Below are 19,268 nucleotides of genomic sequence, written 5' to 3'. Positions count from 1 at the left end.
TTGTGCATGGGTACATTTTACTGTGCATAACATATTGCAGTAAAGTTGATTTAAAAAGAAAACCAGCCCTGCTCCCTACATCCTAAAGGAGAGAGCTCAAACTCTCTAAAAATCTTACAAAGTCTCTCATGATCTGGCCCCTGCCTCCTTCTCCGGCCTTCAGGTACCCATGTGACCATTGTGACCCGCTGCTGCTCAAAACTCTAACCAGCTATGTCTTTGATGAAGAGAGTACGGTGGGAGGGAAAATCCATTACCGTTTAATAAATGCAGCATCCTTGGCAGATACTATCTTTCAGGTCCTGGGATGGAGAGAAGTAATAAAAGGAGATCTAACTGGCAAGGGGGCTGGGAGCCATTGAAAGGATGATCGCTATGTACTCCCAGCTTTAACACCTAAACGTCAGTCCATCAATGCCCAGCAGAGCTCACCCACTGCAGCAATATGCTCCTAAATTAGTATTTTTTTTGCCAGGACAGCCCTGTTATTTTCCTGCTTGAAAACAAATTTTATATTTTGAAGAGAGAAAGAAATACTCTCAGATACTTGCAGTCACTCATTCCGCACCACCCATAATTTGTCACTCTGTCTTGATATCTCCCCCTGCCTGGCATGGCTTTAATGGGTTCAGCATTTAGTGAGCGAGGCAGTGGATTATGTGCGAAATGCATTAACCTCTCACATGATTGTAAAAATTGCCTTAATAAAATAGAGCTAAATCCTACTTAATAGCAATAAAACAGAAGCCACTATGTTCCAGGATGCTAATGACCTGTGAGTCATTCCTTTTGATTTTAGAACATCGAACATTTGGAATTTGTCCCTTCTTAGGAAACTTTTAAGCTTAGATAACTGCTGGAAAATGACACAAGTTAAAATAAGTTTCCTACTCACAGGTAACCAGAGAGCCAAGAAACGTCTATTATCTTCTTAAAGCTCTGTCATCCTGAGACAGCTTGAGATTTTTGAGGGCACAGATGCAAGTGACAAAAAGAAAAGAACTGATTGTAATAATTAATATTTATCTAGTGTTTTCCTGCTTACAACGCTCTTTTTCTTTACCTGTGTCAATTGATTCAGCTCACAAACAGACTTGTGAAGTCTGAGCTCCGTTTTCTAGGTAAAGAAATGGACATTCAGAGAGGTAAAGTATGTTGCCCAAATTTTCACAGCTAATAGATGAGGACCTGGTACCTGGATCCAGGTCCTTTGAATTCAACTCCCATGCCTTCCCTAAATGCTGTTTCATATTTATCTTTAACAACAGTCACCTCCCTACGAAATGAAAGAGAAGGGTAGTGGGGGCTCAGTGCCCTGGAAAACGGCAATGCTTTGGCCTCCTCCCTTTCCCAGCAAAGTGAGGTTTGTCATGCCAGCATCTGTTATCTTGTATCAGAACCATGGTTTTCTGCCAGTCCTTATAATAACTACAATGATAGGAAAAATTATCCTATATAATAAAAGCCCAATATGCAAATTGACCAAATGACCGGTGGAACGACCAGTCGCTATGACATGCACTGACCACCAGGGGGCAGATGCTCAACTCAGAAGCTGCCCCCAGCCCATAGGCCCCAGGCCAGCCAAGGCAGGTGCCAGCAGGGGTCCCCCAATCACCCCACCGGTCACCCCACAGATCAGCCCTGATCGCCGGCCAGGCCTAAAACCCTACCCATGCATGAATTTCGTGCATCAGGCCTCTATAGTTATGTAATAAAAATAGTAACAACAGGAATAATAGTAACTGCTGATCTTACTGAGCAGTGCAACTGCTGTCCTTTTGGAGCACCTGTCAGATTAGTGTTTTGTATGTCTTATGTCATTTAATCCTCACCACAATGTGGTATTTATTATCACTATTCTCTATTTTCCAGAATAGGGAACTAGGGATGAGAGGAATTAAGAAACTTGACCAAGCATGAGGTCAACTCCTGGGATAAACTAACTAACTAGTCAACTGGCCCCAATTTTCTACTCTTCCCTATATCAATGTGACTGTGTAGATCCTTTCATAAAAAAGGACACATTTTCTTACCCCTTAATTCCAATCTCTGACTTGCTTTAGCCAAGAGGATGCAGTAAAAGCGATGATGTGCCAGTTCAGATCTTGTTCACTTCCCCTCTTACTCAGAATCTGCCGCTGCCATGACAACAAACCCAGACTTACCCCCTGGAGGATAAGGGACTGCATAGAGCAAAGCTATTTGTCCCAGCTCATGGCCATCTTAGACCACCATCTAAGGTCACCCCTTTCAGTGACCACAGACATGTGAGCAACCCCAGCCAAGATCAGCCAAGTCTGGCCCAGATCAACAAACCGCCCCCCTTGCCCACCAACCCATAGACAAATGAGAAATTATAAATGGTTGTTGCTTTCTACCACTAGGATTTGGGAGTTTGTTATGCAGTAATAACTAACTGATACAAGGTAGACACCGGACTAAAATCTAGGTCTTATAGGCCACACAGCCTGGATTCTTTCTTAGATGCTCTATAGATAGGTTGTCCTTCTAAACAACCCCAGGGGGCAGGGTTGGTAGAAATGTCAGTGTCATTCCAGGGGAATAGAATAGGGCACCTTGTGCACTGAGCTTTTGGCCACTGTTTACTTAGGTATGAATTCAGACACACTCAGATGACATGGGTTCTGAATCCCGCTCGGCCACTGGACCTGTATAACCTTGAACCAGCCACTCATCTCTCTAGGCTCCCATGCTCTTATCCATAAGGTGAAGCAGTCAGAATGTATTTGCTCGAGAACTAAAGTTTGCCCACAGCTACAATGTGCTACTTGCCAAGGATACAGACCTTATCAAATTCTCATCCTCGGGAAGAAGCTCAAGTCTAATGGAGCCATAAACATTGGGAAGGGAAAAAAAGGCAACATGTAGCTGTCGTGGTGGGAAGAACCATGGCCCTCAAAGAGATCCACATCATAGCCACCTTAGCGCTGTGCCGGGCATTGGTGCGTCCTTCAAGCCCTGGCTCAGGCACAGCCTCCTCCTGGAGCCTCCCCCACTTCCCTGCTTCTCTGTGTCCCGCACCGAAACGAAGCCCTCACCACAGTACTTGGGAATTGCCTATTTACCTATCTGCCTTTTCACCTGTCCAGTGACAATATTTTCTTACTTTCTCCATTTTTGGTGTTCTGGCATCTGGGTCTTGCTAACCAGGGAGAGACTGCCTCTCCCAGGACTAGCTCATTCCTCAAGACGGGAGAAAACCCCCTGCAAGTGAGCCATTCAGACCAAACCAGGCAATCCAAGCCCACACCCCCATCACCTCACAAGGCTCTGACACTCCAGTATTCCCCTGCCAGTCACCCCAGGGCCAAGCACCTGAAACGCGGGACAGTCCCCACACCCCAGAGCCCGCTGGCTTTACTCAGACCAGCCGATCAGAACACTGCTCCTCCCGCGTTGTCCATTCCTTCCCTCGGAGACCACAATGGAAGCTCTCGCCCACATTTCCTCCCATTCCTTTAGTCTCCCAACCGACTCCGGTGCTTTCCCTACAGCGTGGTGTGCCCCCTCCTCTTGGGGACTGTGAGCAACAACCATCTCTCTGATGGCAGCTGTCTCCTGATCTGTCGGCCTCTCCACACCAGAATAACAACAAAACCTAATTTTAAAACAGCTTGTCTGTGGACTCCTCCAGGGCACGGACACGGCCTAACCCTGCCTTGCCCTGAGCACTCCCTGAATGACAGGTGCTGTGCTCAGCCTTTTACCTGCATCATCTCATTGATTTTCACAGCAGCCTGCTGAGGTGGGGACTGACCATTCCCAAGCTACACATGAGGAATAAAGCCAGCGACCGACCGAGCCGAGATGCAAACACAGGTCTATCTGGCTCCCAGATCAGCTTCAGGTAACCCCCCTGATGGAGTCGTCTCACACCCCAAAGCCCCCATCTCACCCTCAGGACCCCTGCAAACAGGGCTGCTGGGCACAGGTGTGCCGTTTTCACAAGGGCCCCTGGCCCGCGGAGCAAGGGAACAAGAAAAATCAGCCCCCGTTGCTTGCCAAGCCGGCACCCTGAGGCTGTTTCCTTCCAGAAAGGGCTCCTGTTTCTGGCTCTCACTCAGGTGCCATATAGACCAGCCCTGTGAACGAACCACAGTCCATTAATGCCCCTATGCCGGCCGCTAATGTCATTTCTGCATTGCTTGCACGGGGAGGTCGCGTCTGAAGTGCATTGCAGCACAAACATCAGGCTGTCACAGGCGGACCAGATCAAGCTCAAGGCTTCAAGCCCCGAAATCATAGGCCTCGCTCCTTCCCTTGAATTAAGTCTCTCATCCCCTTTGTGTCTAACGTAGACTGAATCTGTTCTTCAAAGTGTTCATTTGTCTCTGCAAGAGAGGATTCCCAGAGATGCGTATTTTAAACAAGCCTTAGCTTTTGTCAGTGTGATGTAGGCGAGTATAGCTTTGCAGCGTGAGCTCTGTGATACTGCCGAGCAGTCCTTGTCCCTCGAAACCGGCCTTGGGAATGACACGCCACGCCCCTCGGAGCTCCCAGAAGCAGGCCGAGCCCGCACATTGTGAGACCCTCCTGCCTTATGAGCAGGTCACTCGCTTGATGTCCGGACAGAGAGTGGGACTGGCTCCATCGGCTCACAGCTCTTGCTTTTTTTTTTAATATGTTTTTATTGATATCAGAGAGGAAGGGAGAGGGAGAGAGAGATAGAAACATCAGTGATGCCCGAGACTCACAGGGCTGCCTCCTGCGTGCCACGCCCCCCACCGGGGATCAAATCCACAACCAGGCACATGCCCTGATCAGGAATCAAACCATGACCTCCTGGTTCATAGGTCAGTGCTCAACCACTGAGCCACATCAGCTGAGCAGTTCTTGTTTTTTAAAAGCAGCCTCTTAGCTCTGCCACAAGAATGTCATTCTTAAAAAAATATGCACAGTCTCACGACCATGGACAACCTCAGAGAAACGGTGGGCATGTAGTGGGGACCCAAAGCCGGCACCAAGGCAACTGTCCATGTTGCTCCAAATCCATGAGGCTCCTCGGCCCTGGACCACAGGAACCCATGAAGTCACCAAACGACGCCCCCAGGCAGTCTCAACATAACACTATCCGTCAGAGCCAGAGAGCCCTGCAGCCTGGCCCGGGACCTCCAACGCCAGGGCTCTGAGCAGCAGTTCCCCTGACTCTGACACGAGCCCAGAGCCTGGCTGCCCTTCCTGTGTCTGTCTGGCCTTAAAGGGGCCGAGGCCAGGGCACTGAAAGTCAGTCCCACCAGAAACTGCTGGACACAAAAGGAACGGAAATGTGACTTAGAAACCACGATGCACCCTATAAACAGTCCATAAATAAATGATCTCATTGTGGAGATTACCCTCGTCGCACATCTCCACCCACCCAGCTCCCACCCCCTTAACTGGTTCCTGCTCCAGAATTGGGTGCAGCGTGGTTTCCATCCCAACTCCTCCACTTACTGGTTGTCAACATTAGACACACTGTCCTGCCTCTCCCCAAGGCAGCACTCTCGCCTGCCTCAGTTTCCCAATTTGTAAGTTAAAGGTAGCCAGAGTCCTCCCCTTGCAGGATTACGGAGAGTCCATGCATGTAAAGAGCTGATCATAGCACCCGACAGAGTGATAAACCCATCGTCACACTTTCTGGCCTTTGCAGATTCTGTTCCCTCGACCCCAGATTCCCTTCCCTCTTCTCAGCCTGGAGATTTCCGTTTTTCCTTTCAAGGTTCTGCCTTGATGCTGCTACCTCTTCCAGGAAATATTCTCGTCTCCTCCAAGCTGACCCCTGCACAGCCTCTTCGCACTCCTACGCCACAGGGCTCCCTCCTCTGTGAGGGCATTCGGCATTCGCCACACCAGGGTACCGTGGCCTGTTCACGGTTCTCTCTCCCAGCTGTGAAGTCCCAAGGGCAGGAATTACGTCATCCATCTTTGGGCCCCCAAATTATGGTTCCATGCCTGGTATAAGGTAGACGCCCAATAAAGGTTAACTTAAGGAATGAAACAGTGATGATCCTCAATGAGGGAGAAGCAAGGAGAATACACAGAGGAGTCCAACAGCCACAAAAGGCACAGTGGGATTAAGCGTCCCTTTTTTTTTTAAAAGGGGAGAATGATGATTTTTATTTTTTTTAATATATTTTATTGATTTTTTTACAGAGAAGAAGGGAGAGGGATAGAGAGTGAGAAACATTGATCAGCTGCCTCCTGCACACTCCCTACTGGGGATGTGCCCGAAACCAAGGTACATGCCCTTGACCGGAATCGAACCTGGAAGCCTTGAGACCACAGGCCTCCGCTCTATCCACTGAGCCAAACCGGTTAGGGCTAAGCGTCCCTTTGAGGAGCGTAAGTAATAAACCCTAAGCTTCGATTCTCTACGCTACTGATTTAATTGGCCTGGGGACCTGGGAATGCGATGTTTTCACCCCTCCCAGGTGATTCTAATGTGCAGCCGGATTTGAGAACCACTGCTCTACCCTGTCCTAACATCTTGTCCTATGAGTTCAAAGGAGGGGCAGCACCTTGGCTTCCCTTACTACATGTGGCCCAGCATCATTCCCCGAGGGCTGGTGCCTGCGTACAGGGCTGGTCCTTGGGCTCTGATCTGGCAGCTGAGCATCATGTAAAGGGTAGGGCAGGTGAGAAAAGGGGGCTGGACAGACAGGTGGGGTGAAGAAGACAGGGAAAGAGGGGTGTGAGCTGAGGAACAGGCCCCAAATCAAGCCAATCCCAACATCCTTCAAGATCCAGTCCACCCTCACTTCCCCGGAGAAGCCTTCGCTCAGCACCTCCGTGCCCCGAGCTCTCTGCAGCCTCCGTGGCCCCTGCCTGCCTCTCCCCAAGGCAGCACTCTCCTGGGAGCTCCCTCCAGGAGCCACCGGGACCCTGGAACGGCTGGGGAATGCCAAGGTGAGTGGAAAATCCGATTCCCAGAGTATTTTTAAGGCATGCTAGCTGACCTCACATGGAAAAAGTTCTCCCACTGCAGCTAACCGAGTAGACTCAGAGCTGCACTGAGGAAGAGAGAAGTTACCTGCAATTAGCACATCATGATACAATGATACCTTCGGTTTCCTGCACTCTCCACCTGATCTTGTTTACACTCTATGAATAGTGAAAAGAAAGCCTGGTTTTACTGGCTTCAAATCATCCCACTGCAAGCCACTGAAATCGGAATTAATGAGCTTGAACTCCATGCCTTTGCCTCCGGAAGCTGTGTCAGGTCCCCCTACATGGGTTCTCCTTCAAGGCCCATCTCTCGGGTGACAGCCTCGTTCCTCTTGGCAAACTCCATTACCGTCCCCCAGCTGCAGACAGGAACGTGGAGGGACAGGAAGCTGATGCAAATGGCCCGAGCTGCACAGCCTGAGCCCAGGGATCTGTCCCAGCTCCAGTTCTTAATCATGAAAGTCCCAGTCCTGAGGGAAGAGTCAGACTCCAGCTCTGCCATCCGCCGTGTTCTGTCCTGCTTGACAGTGTGCTGGCAGCCCTGGCGCTTCCCGTGTGGCCTGCCCGGCACGGCACGGCCCCCTCCTCCTGGGAACTGCGAGGAGCAAACCGTCTTTTCAATCACAGTTGTTGCCTGACCTATTGTCCTGACCATACCTGAGCCTGTTTTCTCAACTGTAAAATGAAGACGCTAATGCTGACTCTCAGGTTTGTTGTGGGGATGAGATGAGATGATGCAGGTAAAACAGCATAGCACCTTAATAAGAAGAACTTAATAAAAGGCAGTATCATCTCTGGCCTCGTTCCTGTTGCTGTCATTTGTATTCGGTGCTCCAAATCCCCACATTTTACAGGTGAGGAAAGGAAGACCCAGAGATGTGTGCCATAAGGCATCCTGCCCAGTGGCCTGCGGCAAGGTGATGAGGAGACAGGCACTGGAGCTCAGCTCCCAGCTGCCCCTGTCCAGCAGCGAGATTCCTGTCATTCTCTCTGCAGACGCCATGAATCATCGGGACCGGTCTTAACACACAAACACATGCATGCACGTGCATACACACACACACATACACATGCACGCGCACACATGCACGCACACACGTGCACACGTGCACACACTCACGTACACACACTGGTGTGCATACACACACATGCACACACACACACACGGATGCATGCTCACACACCCCACTTCTGTCTTCTCCCACTAAGGAGGTCTTGCATTCGAAGTACACATGCAGGTGAAACTGTCCAGGTTTTCCTTCTGCTTTGCTTCCCAGTTTAACCAACAAGCTTTTCAACATGTGACACAGGTAACGGGAGATGGTGTGAGTACACGCAGCCGCCCCTTTAAATCCTGCAATCAAAACCTTCAGGGGAGCAGAGTGGACTCCAGCGAGGTCAGCCTTCTTGTTCTTCCAATTACAGTTTACATTCACTATTATTTTGTGTCAGTTCCAGGTGTACCGTGCAGTGGTTAGACAATCATATACTTTACAAAGTGTTCCCCTGACATTTCCAGTACCCACCTGGCACCATACATAGTCATTACAATATTATTGACTATATTCCCTATGCTGTACTTTACATCCCCATGACTCCTACCAATCTGTACTTCTCAATCCCTTTAGGTTAGCCTTTCTTAATCTCTCTAGTTCTTTTTGAATTCTTTGAGGGTGGCCTCAGCAGCAGCTGCCAGGCGTCCTATGACAGCACAGAGTGTAGGTGCAGTGGCAGCCTCCCGGAACCAGTACCCCCCCCACCCCACCCCCCACCGCTTCCTCTTATGCCAAGCTCTGCCTCCCTGCGTGGCTGCTCTGTCCTGGGGTGGGACCATCCAATATCCAACTCCTTCTGAAATGAAAATCCCTTGCATACAATTTGAGCAATAAAATAAATAAAATAATATTGGCTTATCACCCAAAGTATAATATAAATATCCACGAATCCATAAGGAGATAAATAAATGAGTGAACAAGTAAGTAAATGAGGGAGAAGAGACAAATTTCCCACGCAAAAGGATCCCAAATCCTTTATGTAGATGCTCTGCCCTTGGGAGCTGGAGCACAACTCCCCGCCCTTAGGTGTGGGCTGCGTATCGCGCCATTCTTCCAAAGAGTACAGTATGGGAATGGGGAAGAAAGAGTAACTTCTCGGTAAGGGAACCTGACCAGGTGATTTAGGTTCCCGCCAACCGTGAGAAGTAGGTCACCTGTGCCCTCGATAGGATGTGACGAAACCGTACTCCACCTCTGGAGTCTTTCAAAAGCCCAGAGCCCCGGGCTAATCATGAGAAAATATCAGACAAACCCAACTGAGGGACATTTTACAAGAGACCTTACCTGTGCTCCTCAAAATTTCCAAGATCATCAAGAAAAGAAAAATCTAAGAAATCATCACAGCCAAGAGGAACCCAAGGAGACACGATGAGTAAACATTATGTGGCTTCCTGGATGGGGTCCAACAACAGAAAAAGGACATTAGGGGAAAACTACGGAGGTCTGAATGAAGTATGGACTTTAGTTAATAATGATGTCTCGAGATTGGCTCATTAATTATAATAAATGTACCATACTAATGTAAGATGGTGATAATAGGGGAAACTGGGCATGAATTATCATCTTCACATTTTTTCTATAAATCTAAAACTACTTGATAATAAAAGTTTCTTTTTTTGTTAATTCTCACCCAAGGATATTTTTCTCCATTGATTTTTTTTTTTAGACAGACTGGAAGGGACGGGGAGAGAGAGAGAGGAAGAAACATCAATGTGAGAGAGACACATCAATTGGTTGCCTCCCACACACACTCCGGTGGGGATCAAGCCTGCAACCGAGGTACATGCCCTTGACCAGAATCGAACCTGGGCCCCTTCAGTCCACAGGCCAACACTCTAACCACGGAGCCAAAGCAGCTGGGGCTAAACATTTATTTCAAAAAACAAAACTAAAAGCAAGACAATCTCCTTGGATAGTCCAGGACAAATCTGTTTATACTGCATTACCTCAGAATCATGAATAATGCTGAGGGCCTTTTGTTCGTCAGCCTTGGAATTCTTGAGTTGGGGGAGGTAAGGAGGGAGGCCAGGCTGAGTGTGCAGGCAGCACCTGCCTCCCCTCCCCTATCAACTCCCTTTTCATCTGCTTTAGACCCTTAGCTTCCACACACACACAAAAAAAAGATTCCTCTGCTCAAAAGAGTAAAAACTACTGACTTAATCCAATCACATCATAAGAAGTCCAGAGGGAGGAAGGATGTTCCCAGCAGATTCACCAACGAAGGGACAGAGCTGGAGCTGGACACACATGGGGGTCCCCGGAGCCACCCCTCAGGTGTTGGCCAGGCTCTCACCAGGGACAGTGCCAGGTTCGGCTGTGTCTGTAGGCCCCAGAAGAGTGGCTGAGATAGGGAGGGAGGAGCTCAACGGATCCCATGGAACGAATGAGTGACACTTTCACATGACCATTCCAAAATGCCAGTGCTACTCAGACCTAGAAAATTCTGCTGACATTTCAGATTAATGCCAAGTAGAAGTCTCCCGGAGCTGTGTCCATATATTTGATTTTATTAAAACAGACCCTCCTAGATTTTCAGTGAGCCTGGGTTGCCGGAGACTGGGTTAGAGAGACATTCATGCATCCATTCATTCATTTGAAAAGCTTTATTGAGTACCTCCTGTACATTATTAAGAATAGGAATAATAATATTTATATAGTAAGCATACACTGAGCACCTGCTATGAATCAGGCTCAGCTCTGGGCATGACAGATACAGCCCCGAATAAGGCAGACACATTCCCACCCTCAGAAGGCTTACATTCTGGTACCCCAACAGGGGTCCCTAATTGTTATTCCATGCTTCCTGAGTGCCAGGCATTGTGCTCAGAATCTCTCATGTAGTCCTCTCAACAGCCCTATCAGTAGCACTATGGATGTCCCCATTTTTTGGATGAGGAAGTGAAGGCCCAATTACTTGTCCAAAGTCACTCCGTCTACAAGTAGTTGAGTCGGGATTTGAACCCAGGCATTCTGAATGGAGAACACATGTTCTCAATGACTGCATGAGGGAGTGAGTGTGGGCCCCGGGCCCTGGCTGGTGAAGCCCGCACACCCGGCACCATAGTCAAAGGGAAAATGAAGCAGCGATTTATTCCTAACATCACATCATAAGCAGTCCAGAGAGAGGAAAGCTGAGAGGGAGTGATGCTTTGCCAGGAGCCCTGAATCTCCGAAGCCATGATGGTGAGCCCTGCAGGGTGGGTCCCACGTGCCTTCTCTCTAGCGCTCAGGCACAGAAGCTGCATCGGAGAGGAGGTGGCGGGGCTGGGTGCCTGGTTGGGTTCTCAGGCGGAGGAGGTTCAGAGCCTCTGTTCCTGCCTTCAAGACACAGACACCCCACCCACAGTTCAGTTTGTTCCAGAAAATGTCCTTACTCTGATCAATCAGATTATCGACGTCTCTTCTAGTAGGAGGGAAGGAATTGGAGGGGGGGGGGGGGTTCTTCCCCGAGCATTTTTTAAAAATATGTTTTTATTGATTTCAGAGAGAGAAAAGGAGAGGGAGAGAGGGATAGAAACATCAATGATGAGAATCACTGATTGGTTGCCTCCTGCACACCCCCTACTGGGGATTGAGCTTGCAACCCCGGTATGTGCCCTGACCAGGAATCGAACCACGACCTTCTGGTTCATGGGTCGATGCTCAACCAGTGAGCCACAACGGCCGGGCAGAAGTGCTTTCTTATCTCTGCACAGAGAGGAGACATGGGGAGAGGGCAGGAAACAGTCCGTCATCACTGTGAGCCAGGTCTTGGGCTGGTCACAGGAAAATAAGACTGGGTTCCTGTCCCAAAGGGACTCAGACAAGGGTGAGACAGACTACAAACTTCTGCATGAACAGTCGAGCCCAGCAGAACTGGACCAGCTGCTTGGGAGTGGGAAAAGCTTCTTAGAGGAGGGGAGGCCTTGGCTCCTTCATCCCAGCTGGGTTTTGAGGGCTGTGCTCAAGTTCTCCACCAGAGGAGGGGAGAGAGGAATCCAGGAGTCAGAGCCACGCCCCAGCGCGCACAGCCGCAGGGGGGCCAGGGGACGGAAGTGCTGGCTGGGCCTGGGCAGGGAGAGGCTGCAGGAGCCGAAAGGGGCTGCAAGTCAGACTGCAGCGGGCCTTGTGCTGATGCCAGGGGACTTGGCCTTTCCTTTCAATAAGCAAGAAGCCCAGGGTAAGTGTTGAGTTGCTTGATTTTTGTCGGGGGAGAGAGAGTTGTGGGCTGGGGGTTTATGTGTCAGATTTGCAATTTACGCATTTATTCTGACAACCAGTGTGAAGAATTCATTTTCATTCAAATAATCATTGGGCACCTGCCATGTCCCTGACACTCCACGAGGGACTGGAGATACATAGTGAGCTGAATAGACCCCGTCCTGGCCATCACTGAACTTGTGGGCAGCGGAAGCCATAGGCACTAGCTAAGTATTTAATCCCAACTGTGCAAGTTCACAGAGGGGAAGCCCGGGGATGGTGAGTGCATCCATACATCATCTCCTGGGCATCAGGGAAGGCTTCCCTGAGCAGTGGCATCTAAGGTGAGATCTGAAAACTGAGAAGCATCTGCTTAGAGGCAAGAACAGTGTGTGCAAAGTGAAGGAACAGTGTGTGCAAAGGGAAGGAACAGTGTGTGCAAAGTGAAGGAGCAGTGTGTGCAAAGGGGAGGAGCAGTGTGTGCAAAGGGAAGGAACAGTGTGTGCAAAGTGAAGGAACAGTGTGCGCAAAGTGAAGGAACAGTGTGTGCAAAGGGAAGGAACAGTGTGTGCAAAGTGAAGGAGCAGTGTGTGCAAAGGGAAGGAACAGTGTGTGCAAAGGGAAGGAGCAGTGTGTGCAAAGGGAAGGAACAGTGTGTGCAAAGTGAAGGAGCAGTGTGTGCAAAGTGAAGGAGCAGTGTGTGCAAAGGGAAGGAACAGTGTGTGCAAAGGGAAGGAACAGTGTGTGCAAAGTGGAGGAGCAGTGTGTGCAAAGGGAAGGAACAGTGTGTGCAAAGGGAAGGAGCAGTGTGTGCAAAGTGGAGGAGCAGTGTGTGCAAAGGGAAGGAACAGTGTGTGCAAAGTGAAGGACACAGTGTCAGTGTGTGCAAAGGGAAGGTGCAAAGGGAAGGAACAGTGTGACCAGTGTGTGCAAAGGGAAGGGAACAGTGTGTGCAATGTGTGCAAAGGGAAGGAACAGTGTGTGCAAAGGCCATGAGGTGGGAGGGGGCCAGGGGGCCTGGAATACAGGGAGCCCAGGAGAGGATGGCATGAGATGAGATTGAAAAGGGGGACAGGAGCAAGACAGGACAGGGCCTCAAAAGCCATGGTAAGGGTCTGGGATGTACTCTTAAAACCAGGGTCAAACCATTAAAGGGTTTTAAGAAAAACTATGACAAGATCCCATTTGCAGGCCCCACGTGACTTCAGAAAGACTTTTCTCCCTATTTTGTGGAAAACGTATTGGAAGAAGGCTCAGTGAGAGCCAGGGGATCCTTAAGAGGTAGAATTGCAAAATTTGGCGATTTTTATTTTATTTATTCTTTGCAGTGAAGAGGAACGGAGAGAACATGTATCTAAGGATTTTGAGCTCGGAGGGAGGGGCAGGTGGCACCCCGAGATCCAGAGGGAGCCCACGGGAGAAAGAGCAGGTACTGGCAGGCACCAGGGGTGTCTGTGTAAGAGGACTGCTTGCAGCCCTCGCTATTCAAGAACAAGAGAGCAAAGGAGAACTCCGGGGAAGGTGCGAGGGGCTGGGCTGAAGAAGAGACCAGTGGGAGGAAGGCTCCCTGGCACCTCTCAAGCCCACTGCTGGCACCTCCCGGGGAAGCTGGCAGGGAGGAGTGGAGACTCTCTGAGCCACTGTCCTGACCCCACGGGGACAAAACTTATTTTCAGCTGCTCCGTGGAGCGGAATCAAGGCACCAAAGTTCCCCACTGGCTGACATTTGGGGGAGTTCACAGAATGGCGAGTTTCTCGTATCCAATGAGGAGCTGAAACATATTGTACCCATTAGAAAAGAAATGCAAATCATAAAGTCAGGCATTTGTGTCCATGACAACAGGGGGAACGTATTTTGGCACATCTGAGTTCATTTATATTCAAATAAATATTTCAGTCTATGACTCTGGCACTTTTTTGCATAAGATATTTCAGAACCATATTGAATGTTGCTCTCATGCTAAGAACTTGAGAATTAGAATGAGGGCCAATTTCAAAGTCGCTCAGGCTCCAAGATTTAGGCTTGGTTTTACCTTAAGGAAGGAGAAGGAACGATCCACGAGGGGGTGATTCAGCACATTTGTATATAGATTTTTTTGAACTGGAAAGGCCAGCTCCATATCATCCCGGGCAGCCCTTTCTCTGTTACAAATGGAAAAACAGGCCCACGTGCAGCCAACGATCACACAGCTAATCACCAAAAACTCCAAGGTATTATCTCTAGTAAATCCTGTAATTCCCCATCCACTCACCAGGCACGTTGTCACATCTTCCCTTTCAGCCCTTTTTCTGTGCCTGTGTCTTTTCCGTAGCTGAAGTCTGAGACATGCAGTTCTGCATGATAAGCACTTCCCCAAGTTAGTAAAAACTTTTCACATCCAAAAAGAAGTTAATGCATGAATAATACCCGCTCTATAAATATACTATACATTTACTCAATCATTTATTGAATTTACTGTTGAATATTTAGGCAGTCTCCAATTTTTGAAGAAAATACGTTTTTATTGATTTTCGAGAGAGGAAGGGAGAGGGAGATCGAAGCATCGATGACAGAGCAACATTGATCAGTTGCCTCCTGCATACACCCCCACTGTAGATCGCCCCCCACTGCGGGTTGAGCCTACAACCTGGGCATGTGCCCCTTCTGAAAATTAAACCGGGAACCTCTTGGTTCATAGGTTGACACCCAACCTCTGAACCCACCGGCTGGGCTAGTCTCCAATTTTTTATCATTTAAAAAGCACAGCGTTAGATTCTTTGTATTTAAATCTTTTTTGTTTTTGTTTTTGTTTTTTTTGTTGTTTTTTTTTTTTTAAGTTTGTAAAGAATTTTATTATGCAGCTGAGGTAGCTCTGCATTCTACTAACAAAAACACATTTTCCACATCTTACTCAACCTAACAAATTATATATAAGTTTGTGATTTTTATCTACATCACTACGGTATTACACTACTGAAGAAAACCTTCCTTTCATTTGTACTTTGGTGCAATTATACAGTAGGTACCTCTTCCTCCAGAAAATAAAAATATTCTTAATCTAAGATTAAAATGGAACAAAGACATTAATACCAAGTTTCTTGCACCACTTGGTAAAAGATTGCAAAAGTCAAAACTGGATGCTGCTTAACACAAAGAGCATGAGACTGCCAGTTTCAGTCAAACCTTGTAGGAATGGTTTAGCATCGGGTTTATCTTTACTGCAGTTTTCACATATGATAGGTGGGACTGTACCATCATGAAGAATAGTCACATTCTTCACTTGCACAAGAGAGTCAAATATTGGGCTCTAGCACAGGAAATGTCGCTTGGGCTTAGCAATATACAAACGGATAAAAAATATTGCCTTAGGAAAAATTTCACAACTGTTTGACTAAACATTTGAAATACTTTTATCACAGCTTCATATATTTAAAAAGTTTCCTCCAGAGATGCTTATTTATGAAATAAAACCTAGTTGCTATCATCTGACCCATGTTCTGAGCGCCGATCCGAGGCCTCATTGTTGGATCCCTCTGGTTCTGACTCGTTTCCGGAACCTCGGCCAGAACCCTCGTTATCAGATCCTCTCTCCGAATGAATCTCGCCCTGACTCAGCACTCGGGGAAGCCGGCCGAGAGTCCACCTCCGAGCCGGGGCTCCTCCCAGGCTGCAGAGACTCATTGTCCGACTGTTCGGACCCCGAGGGCCTCCTCTTCCTGGACGGCTGGTCGCTGTCTGAATCCTCACCCGACCGCTGTCTTCGGGGCCCTCGGGGACTGCCCGCCTCACTGCCAGACCTGTTCTGGTTCTCATCTGAATCGCTCTCGGAAGAGGCTCGGTCCTTCCGCGGCTCACCCTCGTCCGAGTCGCTCTTGCTGTTGGGGGGATGTCCTTCATCAGCAATCTTCAGTTTATCCTCATCCGAAGAATCATCACTTGATGATATTATGGCTTTGGATTTTATTTTTCCTTTCATTGAAGGAGGCAGACGTTCTGGCTTGGGCGCCTTCTTCTTCTCTGCTCTTGGTGGGTGGCGCTTTTTCGGTTTGGGGCCATTTTCAGTCTCTTCATCATCAGATCCTTCTTCTCCCTTTGTAGGTCTTCTCCTCTTTTTCTTCTTTCTCTCTCCACCCTCCTCTTCTTTGCCTTCTTGCTCACTACCACTGCCCTTTCTTCTCTTCTTCTTTTTGGATACTGGCAGGTCTTCATCGGTGTCATCATTGACAAATTCATCAAGCTCTCCCTTCTTAGAACGCCGTCCACCACCACTGCCTCTTTTCTTTTCTTTTGCTGCTTTAGTCTCTCCAGTAAACATAAGGATGTTTTTGGTCTTCTCAACATACTGGGCCCGCTGTTCTAAAAGTTTCTTTTTCTCTTCCTTCTCTCTCAGTCGTTTTTCTTCCTGTTCTTTAAGAAGTTTCTGCCTTAACAATTCTTTTTCTTGCTCTTGTTTGGCCCGCAATTCCCTCTCTTCTTCGTCTTGTTTGCGTGCCCGGGCTACATGGTATTGGGCCTGGCTCAGTAAGTCAGAGCACTGCCTGGCTTCTGTGGCAGCAAGGGCCAAATTGATTCTCATTTTATCTCCCACTTTACTCAAGTAACTGAAGTATCTATGTGCAAGCTCCAGTTCTTTCACAGCATTAAGTACTTCCTTTAGATTGCTCTTCTCGTCTTTCAAAACAGAGGTAGCTAACCTCTGTAGGACCAAGGCCACATTAAACATAAGAACTGTATCACTGGGTGCCACATGTCTAGCCTTCAGCAAAGTCTGTTTGCATTCCTGCAACCTGCCACACTTGAAGAGGGCCCGGGCCAAATAGAGCATAACTTCAGTGTTCTGGTGCTTATAGAACTTTCTGAGGCAGTTTTCATACAGCTGGACAGCACTGATATATTGCTTCTGTTCCACATAGATGTGTGCTAGGTTCAGCCACACATCACTGATATCTGCTGTTGCTTCTCTTACTTGGGCAAATACATCACGAGCTTCACGGAAATATCCTTTGTGGGCCAGAACAGCTCCTATTCCATTAGCCGCATACAGATTCGTTGCCTCATTTCTGAGTACTTGCTTGTAGATGGCCAGAGCACGATCTTGATGCCGCTTTTCTTTTTCTCTATCTTGGGTGGGCTGATGCAAAGTTTGGAGCCAGACGTTGCCCAGGGCCAGCATAGAGTACGTGTCACTCTGTGTAGACGGTTGTTTTAATATCCTCTCAAATTTCTTCTGGCCTGGACCCCATTCTTGTTTCGCCAAATGAAGATTACCAATCAAAGACCAAGCATCTGGATGGTCCTGATTAATCTGAAGCGCTTCCTTAAACCAATCTGAAGCCTCATAAAAGTTTCCTTTGTCTCGAGCCATGGCTCCCAGGCGCAGATAGCAATCAACATAGTTAGGATGTTCCCGTAAGATGTTCTTATATAGTTTTTCTGCGTCATGGAATTCACACATCGCCTCATACAGCCTAGCTAAATTGTAGGATGTTGTGACAGAAATGGCATTATAATAATGTTCATCATGCTCAGCTTCAGCCTTTGCCCGATCCAGTGATGCCAAAAAATATTTCTTTGCCTCCCCTAGATTTCCAAGTCTAAAATGGAGGGCACCACATTATTTAGAATCTCTGGGGGGACATCGGCCTGTACTTTTTCCTGAAGGATCCGTGTTGCTGTTCCATAGGCTGAGAGGGCACCCTGGATATCAGTCTGTTCTAAGATTTGTGCCAGTTCAATCCAAGCTTCAACATCATCAGGATACTGCTCTGTGACCTTCTTCAAATGGCCCTTGGCAATGTCTCGTTTTTCTTGATCTTCTGAGGCAGCATACAGAGAGCCAAGAATTTTCATAGTTTCGTAATTATTAGGATAAGCTTTCAAAACTTTCTCAAAGCACTGAGATGCATTTTCTTTGTCACCTCGATAAATATACATTTGTCCCAAACCAAAAAACGGCAGCACAAAAGAGGATGAGGCAAACTGTGTGGCTTGATAGTAGTACTGGAAAGCTTGGTCATAATCTTCCTGAACATGGAATGATCTAGCCAGCTGGTAGAAACTTTCTGCTTGCATAGCCTCCACTTCTGTGTTATGGAATGCATGGAGGACCAAGTGCTGGACTTTACTGTAATCCTTTTTGAAGAAAAAGTGATTTGCCAAGTGGTTCAATACCATAGGGTTGCTAGGATCGATGGTATAAGCTCTGGAAAGAAGCTGGACACCATTTTTGATGGAATCAGCCTCTTCATTGTTGAGCTCTAGAACAGCCAGTCCAACCAATGCTCCCACACATTTGGAATTAAGTTCCAGGGCTCTGCTGAATGCGAGACGAGCTTTCTCCAGTTTGTTAAGTTTCACAAAGCAATGGCCCATTCCTAAACGAACTTCCGCTGGACATCCTGGGTTAGTACGCAATGCTTTCTTATAGTAAGCAAGAGCTCCCCTGTAATCCTTCTTGTTAAAGGAAATGCAAGCTTTACCAAGGAGGGCTGGAATATTATTTGGAGACTGGTTGAGTACAAAATGAAACTGTGCATCAGCCTGATCCATTTTGTCACCTTCAAGCAGGCAGAAGCAGGCTCTTCCCAATAAATGGTTCTGATCATACATAATAATTTTATCAGCCATTGTATACAACAGGGTTGCCTGTGTAATAAGATCTTTCTTATTGTCCTTATTCTTTTCCTTTCGAGCCTGTTGTACATAGTAGGCTGCCAATGTATCCAAGCAAGTCATCTGGTCTTTTTCATGGTCTCTATAGTCCAAATTGCCATCTATACGTGCTGCTTCCAACAACTTTACAAACTCTTCTGTTTTTCCTTGCTTGTAGTATTCCAGCGCCAAAGCAATCCATATGTGCAGTTGTGTGTGTTCCTGCTTCAAAATACTGATAACTTCATCTCCCTCCGGTAACTGATCGAAGTCAAGTTCAATGACCTCGTCAGTGTCCCGGAGGGGAATCTCGATGGAGCCCCGCGACATGATGAGACCGAAGGGCGAGCGGGCGTCCAGCCCTGCCGCTGCGCAGCCGCTGCGCCTGGCGTCTGCGCGTCCGGAGGTTGACAGTCGTCCGGGGTCTGGCGTCCCCACCGCTGAGCCGCGGCACC

The 19,268-nt window shown here is 48.1% G+C and overlaps 1 pseudogene; it reads right to left on the bottom strand.

The window, feature by feature from the left end:
- Positions 1-14,996: 14,996 nt before the first annotated feature.
- Positions 14,997-19,169, bottom strand: LOC102443127 (annotated as a pseudogene).
- Between the last annotated feature and the right edge of the window lie 99 nt (positions 19,170-19,268).

The sequence above is a fragment of the Myotis lucifugus genome, unplaced genomic scaffold (genome assembly GCF_000147115.1).
Source record: "Myotis lucifugus unplaced genomic scaffold, Myoluc2.0 scaffold_260, whole genome shotgun sequence".
Lineage (NCBI taxonomy): Eukaryota > Metazoa > Chordata > Mammalia > Chiroptera > Vespertilionidae > Myotis > Myotis lucifugus.
This window is presented reverse-complemented; position numbering and strand designations above follow the sequence as displayed.